This window comes from Bombina bombina, chromosome 4 (assembly GCF_027579735.1).
Source record: "Bombina bombina isolate aBomBom1 chromosome 4, aBomBom1.pri, whole genome shotgun sequence".
NCBI lineage: Eukaryota > Metazoa > Chordata > Amphibia > Anura > Bombinatoridae > Bombina > Bombina bombina.
In genome coordinates this window covers 940,110,560-940,116,559 of record NC_069502.1, presented here as the reverse complement: position 1 = coordinate 940,116,559, position 6,000 = coordinate 940,110,560, and the positions used below count along the sequence as shown (strand labels likewise).

General features: G+C 40.5%; 1 protein-coding gene across 1 annotated transcript in view; it reads right to left on the bottom strand.

The window, feature by feature from the left end:
* Positions 1-6,000, bottom strand: part of SOS1 (SOS Ras/Rac guanine nucleotide exchange factor 1) — a 728,117-nt gene that overhangs the window by 320,052 nt on the left and 402,065 nt on the right. The window lies entirely within an intron of this gene.

The following is a 6,000-nucleotide window of genomic DNA, read 5'->3' as shown; positions in this document are numbered from 1 at the left end:
GCTCTATGATGATTTTGGAGATCACTCTTGGAAGAAGAACTAGAGGCGAGAAAATATAAGCAGGTTGATAACACCAAGGAAGTGTCAATGCATCCACTGCTTCCACCTGAGGATCCCTGGACAGGTACCTGGGAAGTTTTTTGTTTAGATGAGATACCATCAGATCTATTTCTGGAAGCCCCCACATCTGAACAATTTGAGAAAACACATCTGGGTGGAGAGACCATTCTCCCGGATGTAAAGTCTGATGACGGAGGTAATCCGCTTCCCAATTGTCTATACCTGGGATATGAACCGCAGAAATTAGACTGGATTCCGCCCAAACAAGTATCCAAGATACTTCTTTCATAGCTTAAGGACTGTGAGTCCCACCCTGATGATTGACATATGCCACAGTTGTGATATTGTCTGTCTGAAAACAAATGAACGGTTCTCTCTTCAACAGAGGCCAAAGCTGAAGAGCCCTGAGAATCTCACTGAGTTCCAAAATATTGATTGGTAATCTCGGCTCTTGAGATTTCCAAACCCCTTGTGCTGTCAGAGATCCCCAAACAGTTCTCCAACCTGAAAGACTCGCATCTGTTGTGATCACAGTCCAGGTTGGACGGACGAAAGAGGCCACTAAAATTAAACGATGGTGATCTAACCATCAAGTCAGAGAAAGTCGAACATTGGGATTTAAGGATATTAATTGTGATATCCTTGTATAATCCCTCCACCATTGGTTCAGCATACAAAGCTGGAGAGGTCTCATAGGAAAACGAGCAAAGGGGATCGCGTCCAATGCTGCAGTCATGAGACCTAAAACTTCCATGCACATAGCTACTGAAGTAGAAAAAAAGGGGGTGTGGTGTGAGTGCTAGCTAAGAGGTAAATAGCTATCTGTTCCTATAAGGCATCATATATTCCTCAAAAAATTATCCAGAGAATGCATAGGCTCAAACAGAGGAGCCTGTAAAGCCCTCAAAACCAAATTAAGACTCCAAGGAGGCGAGATTGACTTAATGACAGGCTTGATACAAACCAAAGCCTGTACAAAACAATGAATATCAGGAAGATTAGCAATTTTTCTGTGAAACAGAACAGAAAGAGCAGAGATTTGTCCTTTCAAGGAACTTGCAGACAAACCCTTATCCAAACCATCCTGAAGAAACTGCAAAATTCTAGGAATTCTAAAAGAATGCCAAGAGAATCTATAAGAACACCAAGAAATGTAAGTCTTCCAAACTCTGTAATAAATCTTTCTAGACACAGATTTACGAGCCTGTAACATAGTGTTAATCACTGAGTCAAAGAAACCTCTATGACTGAGGATCAAGCGTTCAATTTCCATACCTTCAAATTTAATGATATGAGATCCTGATGGAAAAATGGGCCTTGAGATAGAAGGTCTGGCCGTAACGGAAGTGTTCAAGGTTAGCAACTAGCCATCCGAACAAGATCCGCATACCAAAACCTGTGTGGCCATGCTGGAGCCACCAGCAGCACAAACGAACGTTCCATTTTGATTTTGGAAATCACTTTTGGAAGAAGAACTAGAGGCGGAAAAATATAAGCCAGATGATAATTCCAAGGAAGTGACAATGCATCCACCGTCTCCGCCTGAGGATCCCTGGATCTGGACAGATACCTGAGAAGTTTCCTGTTTAGATGAGAAGCCATCAGATCTATGGAAGTCCCCATATCTGAACAATCTGAAGAAATACCTCTGGATGAAGAGACCATTCGCCCGGATGTAAAGTCTGGCGACTGAGATAATCCGCTTCCCAATTGTCTATACCTGGGATGTGAACCGCAGAGATTAGACAGGAGCTGGATTCCGCCCATACAGTATCCGAGATACTTCTTTCATATCCTGAGGACTGCGAGTCCCACCTTGATGATTGACATACGCCACGGTTGTGACATTGTCTGAAAACAAATAAACGATTCTCTCTTCAGAAGAGGCCAGAACTGAAGAGCTCTGAAAATCGCACGGAGTTCCAAAATGTTGATTGGTAATCTCGCCTCCTGAGATTCCCAAACCCACTGTGCTGTTAGAGATCCCCATACAGATCCCCAACCTGAAAGACTTGCATCTGTTGTGATCACAGTCCAGGTTGGACGAACAAATGAGGCCCCTTGAACTAAACGATGGTGATCCAACCACCAAGTCAGAGAAAAACGAACATTGGGATTTAAGGATATTAATTGTGATATCTTTGTATAATCCCTGCACCATTGGTTCAGCATACAAAGCTGGAGAGGTCTCATGTGAAAACGAGCAAAGGGGATCGCGTCCGATGCTGCAGTCATTAAACCTAAAATTTCCATGCACAAAGCTACCGAAGGGAAGGATTGAGACTGAAGGTTTCGACAAGCTGAAATCAATTTCAGACGTCTCTTGTCTGTTAGAGACAAAGTCATGGATACTAAATCTATTTGGAAACCCAAAAAGGTTACCCTTGCCCGAGGAATCAAGGAACTCTTTGGTAAATTGATCCTCCAACCATGTCTTTGAAGAAACAACACAAGTTGATTTGTGTGAGATTCTGCAGAATGTAAAGACTGAGCAAGTACCATGATATCGTCCAAATAAGGAAATACCGCAATACCCTGCTCTCTGATTACAGAGAGAAGGGCACCGAGAACCTTTGAAAAGATCCTTGGAGCTGTTGCTAGGCCAAAAGGAAGAGCAACAAATTGGTAATGCTTGTCTAGAAAAGAGAATCTAAGGAACTGATAGTGATCCGGAAGAATAGGAATATGAAGATATGCATCCTGTAAGTCTATTGTGGACATATAATGCCATTGCTGAACAAAAGGCAAAATAGTCCTTATAGTCACCATTTTGAATGTTGGTATCCTTACATAACGATTCAATTTTTTTAGATCCAGAACTGGTCTGAAAGAATTATCTTTCTTCGGTACAATGAACAGATTTGAATAAAACCCCAGACCCCGTTCCAGATCTGGAACTGGCACAATTACCCCAGCTGACTCCAGGTCTGAAACACATTTCAGAAAAGCCTGAGCCTTTACTGGGTTTACTGGAATGCGTGAGAGAAAGAATCTTCTCACAGGCGGTCTTATCTTGAAACCTATTCTGTACCCTTGAGAAACAATGTTCTGAATCCAATGATTTTGAATCGAACTGATCCAAACATCTTTGAAAAAACGTAACCTGCCCCCTACCAGCTGTGCTGGAATGAGGGCCGCACCTTCATGCGGACTTGGGAGCTGGTTTTGATTTCCTAAAAGGCTTGGATTTATTCCAGACTGGAGAAGGTTTCCAAACGGAGACCGTTCCTTTAGGGGAAGAGCCAGGCTTCTGTTCCTTATTCTGACGAAAGGAACGAAAACTATTAGCAGCCCTATATTTACCCTTAGATTTTTTATCCTGAGGCATAAAAGCTCCTTTTCCCCCAGTGACAGTTGAAATTATAGAATCCAACTGAGAACCAAATAACTTATTACCTTGGAAAGAAAGAGAAAGCAATGTTGACTTAGAAGTCATATCTGCATTCCAAGATTTAAGCCATAAAGCTTCTCTAGCTAAAATAGCTAAAGACATATACCTGACATCAATCCTAATGATATAAAAAATGGCATCACAAAAAAAGTTATTAGCATGTTGAAGAAGTTTAACAATGCTATAAGCATCATGGTCTGACACTTGTTGTGGTAAAGCCTCCAACCAGAAAGTGGAAGCTGCAGCAACATCAGCCAAAGAAATAGCAGGCCTAAGAAGATTACCTGAACATAAATAAGCCTTCCTTAGAAAAGATTCAAGCTTCCTATCTAAAGGATCCTTAAAAGAAGTACTATCTGCCGTAAGAATAGTAGTACGTTTAGCAAGAGTAGAAATAGCCCCATCAACTTTGGGGATTTTCTCCCAAAACTCTAATTTATCAGACGGCAAAGGGTACAATTTCTTAAACCTTGGAGAAGGAGTAAATGAAGTACCCAGACTATTCCATTCGCTAGAAATTACATCTGAAAAAGCATCAGGAACTGGAAAAACTTCTGGAATAACTACATGAGGTTTAAAAACCGAATTTAAACACTTACTAGTTTTAATATCAAGAGGACTAGACTCTTGCATATCTAATGCAATCAACACTTTCAGTAAAGAACGAATAAACTCCATCTTAAATAAATATGAAGATTTATCAGTGTCAATATCTGAGGCAGAATCTTCTGATCCAGAAAGATCCTCATCAGAGATAGATAAGTCAGAATGATGGCGGTCATTCAAAAAGTCATCTGATTTATGAGAAGTTTTAAAAGACCTTTTACGTTTACTAGAAGGAGGTATAACAGACAGAGCCTTCCGAATAGAATTTGAAAAAAATTATTTTACATTAACAGGAACATCCTGAACATTAGATGTTGACGGAGCAACAACAGGTAATGGATTATTACTAATGGAAATATTATCTGCGTTTGATAGTTTATCATGACAACTAACACAAACTTCAGCCGGAGGAACAATTAGCATAAGTTTACAACAAATGCACTTAGCTTTGGTAGAACCGACATCAGGCAGCGTCTTTCCAGAAGTAGATTCTGATCCAGGGTCAGGTTGTGACATCTTGCAATATGTAATAGAAAAAACAACATATAAAGCAAAAGTATCAAATTCCTTAAATGACAGTTTCAGGAATGGGAAAAAATGCAAACAGAACAAGCCTCTAGAAACCAGAAGCAACTGAAAAGTGAGACTTAAATAATGTAATATAAAAAAAAACTGGCGCCAAGTATGACGCCCACATATTTTTTGGCACCAAAAAATGTCTGTAACAAACACGAGAGTCAAAAATGACGCAACTACGTGAAAACTTCCGGCGTCAACTACGACGCCGGAAATGACGTTATTGACGTCAGACAAACGTCAATCTCGCGCCAAAAAAGTCTTGCGCCAAAAATGACACAATAAATTCTAGCATTTTTTGCACCCGCGAGCCTAACAGCCCGCAATTTAGAGGAAAAAATTCAATGAAAATTTTAGGTAAGAAAAATATTTATTCATATGCATTTTCCCAAAAAATTAAACAGTCTGAAAGAAGGAAAATAAACTGATTGACCTGAATCATGGCAAATATAGTATAAAAACAGAATTTATGCTTACCTGATAAATTTCTTTCTCTTGTGGTGTATCCAGTCCACGGGTTCATCCTTTACTTGTGGGATATTCTCCTTCCCTACAGGAAGTGGCAAAGAGAGCACACAGCAGAGCTGTCCATATAGCTCCCCCTCTAGCTCCACCCCTCAGTCATTCGACCGAAGGTTAGGAAGAAAAAGGAGAAACCATAGGGTGCAGTGGTGACTGTAGTTTAAACAAAAAATCTATCTGACTTAATAGCCAGGGCGGGCCGTGGACTGGATACACCACAAGAGAAAGAAATTTATCAGGTAAGCATAAATTCTGTTTTCTCTTGTAAGGTGTATCCAGTCCATGGGTTCATCCTTTACTTGTGGGATACCAATACCAAAGCTTTAGGACACGGATGAAGGGAGGGAACAAGACAGGTACCTTAAACGGAAGGCACCACTGCTTGTAAAACCTTTCTCCCAAAAATAGCCTCAGAAGAAGCAAAAGTATCGAATTTGTAAAATTTGGAAAAAGTATGCAGCGAAGACCAAGTCGCTGCCTTACAAATCTGTTCAACAGAAGCCTCTTTTTAAAAGCCCATGTGGAAGCTACTGCTCTGGTAGAATGAGCAGTAATTGTTTCATGAGGCTGCTGGCCAGCAGTCTCATAGGCCCAACGGATGATGCGTTTCAGCCAAAAGGAAAGAGAGGTAGCGGTCGCCTTCTGACCTCTCCTCTTACCAGAATAGATAACAAAGAAGTTGTTTGTCTGAAATCCTTAGTTGCTTGTAAATAGAACTTTAAAGCATGAACCACATCAAGATTGTGTAACAGACGTTTCTTCTTCGACAAAGGATTAGGACACAGAGAAGGAACAACAATTTCCTGGTTAATATTCTTATTAGACACAACCTTAGGAAGAAAACC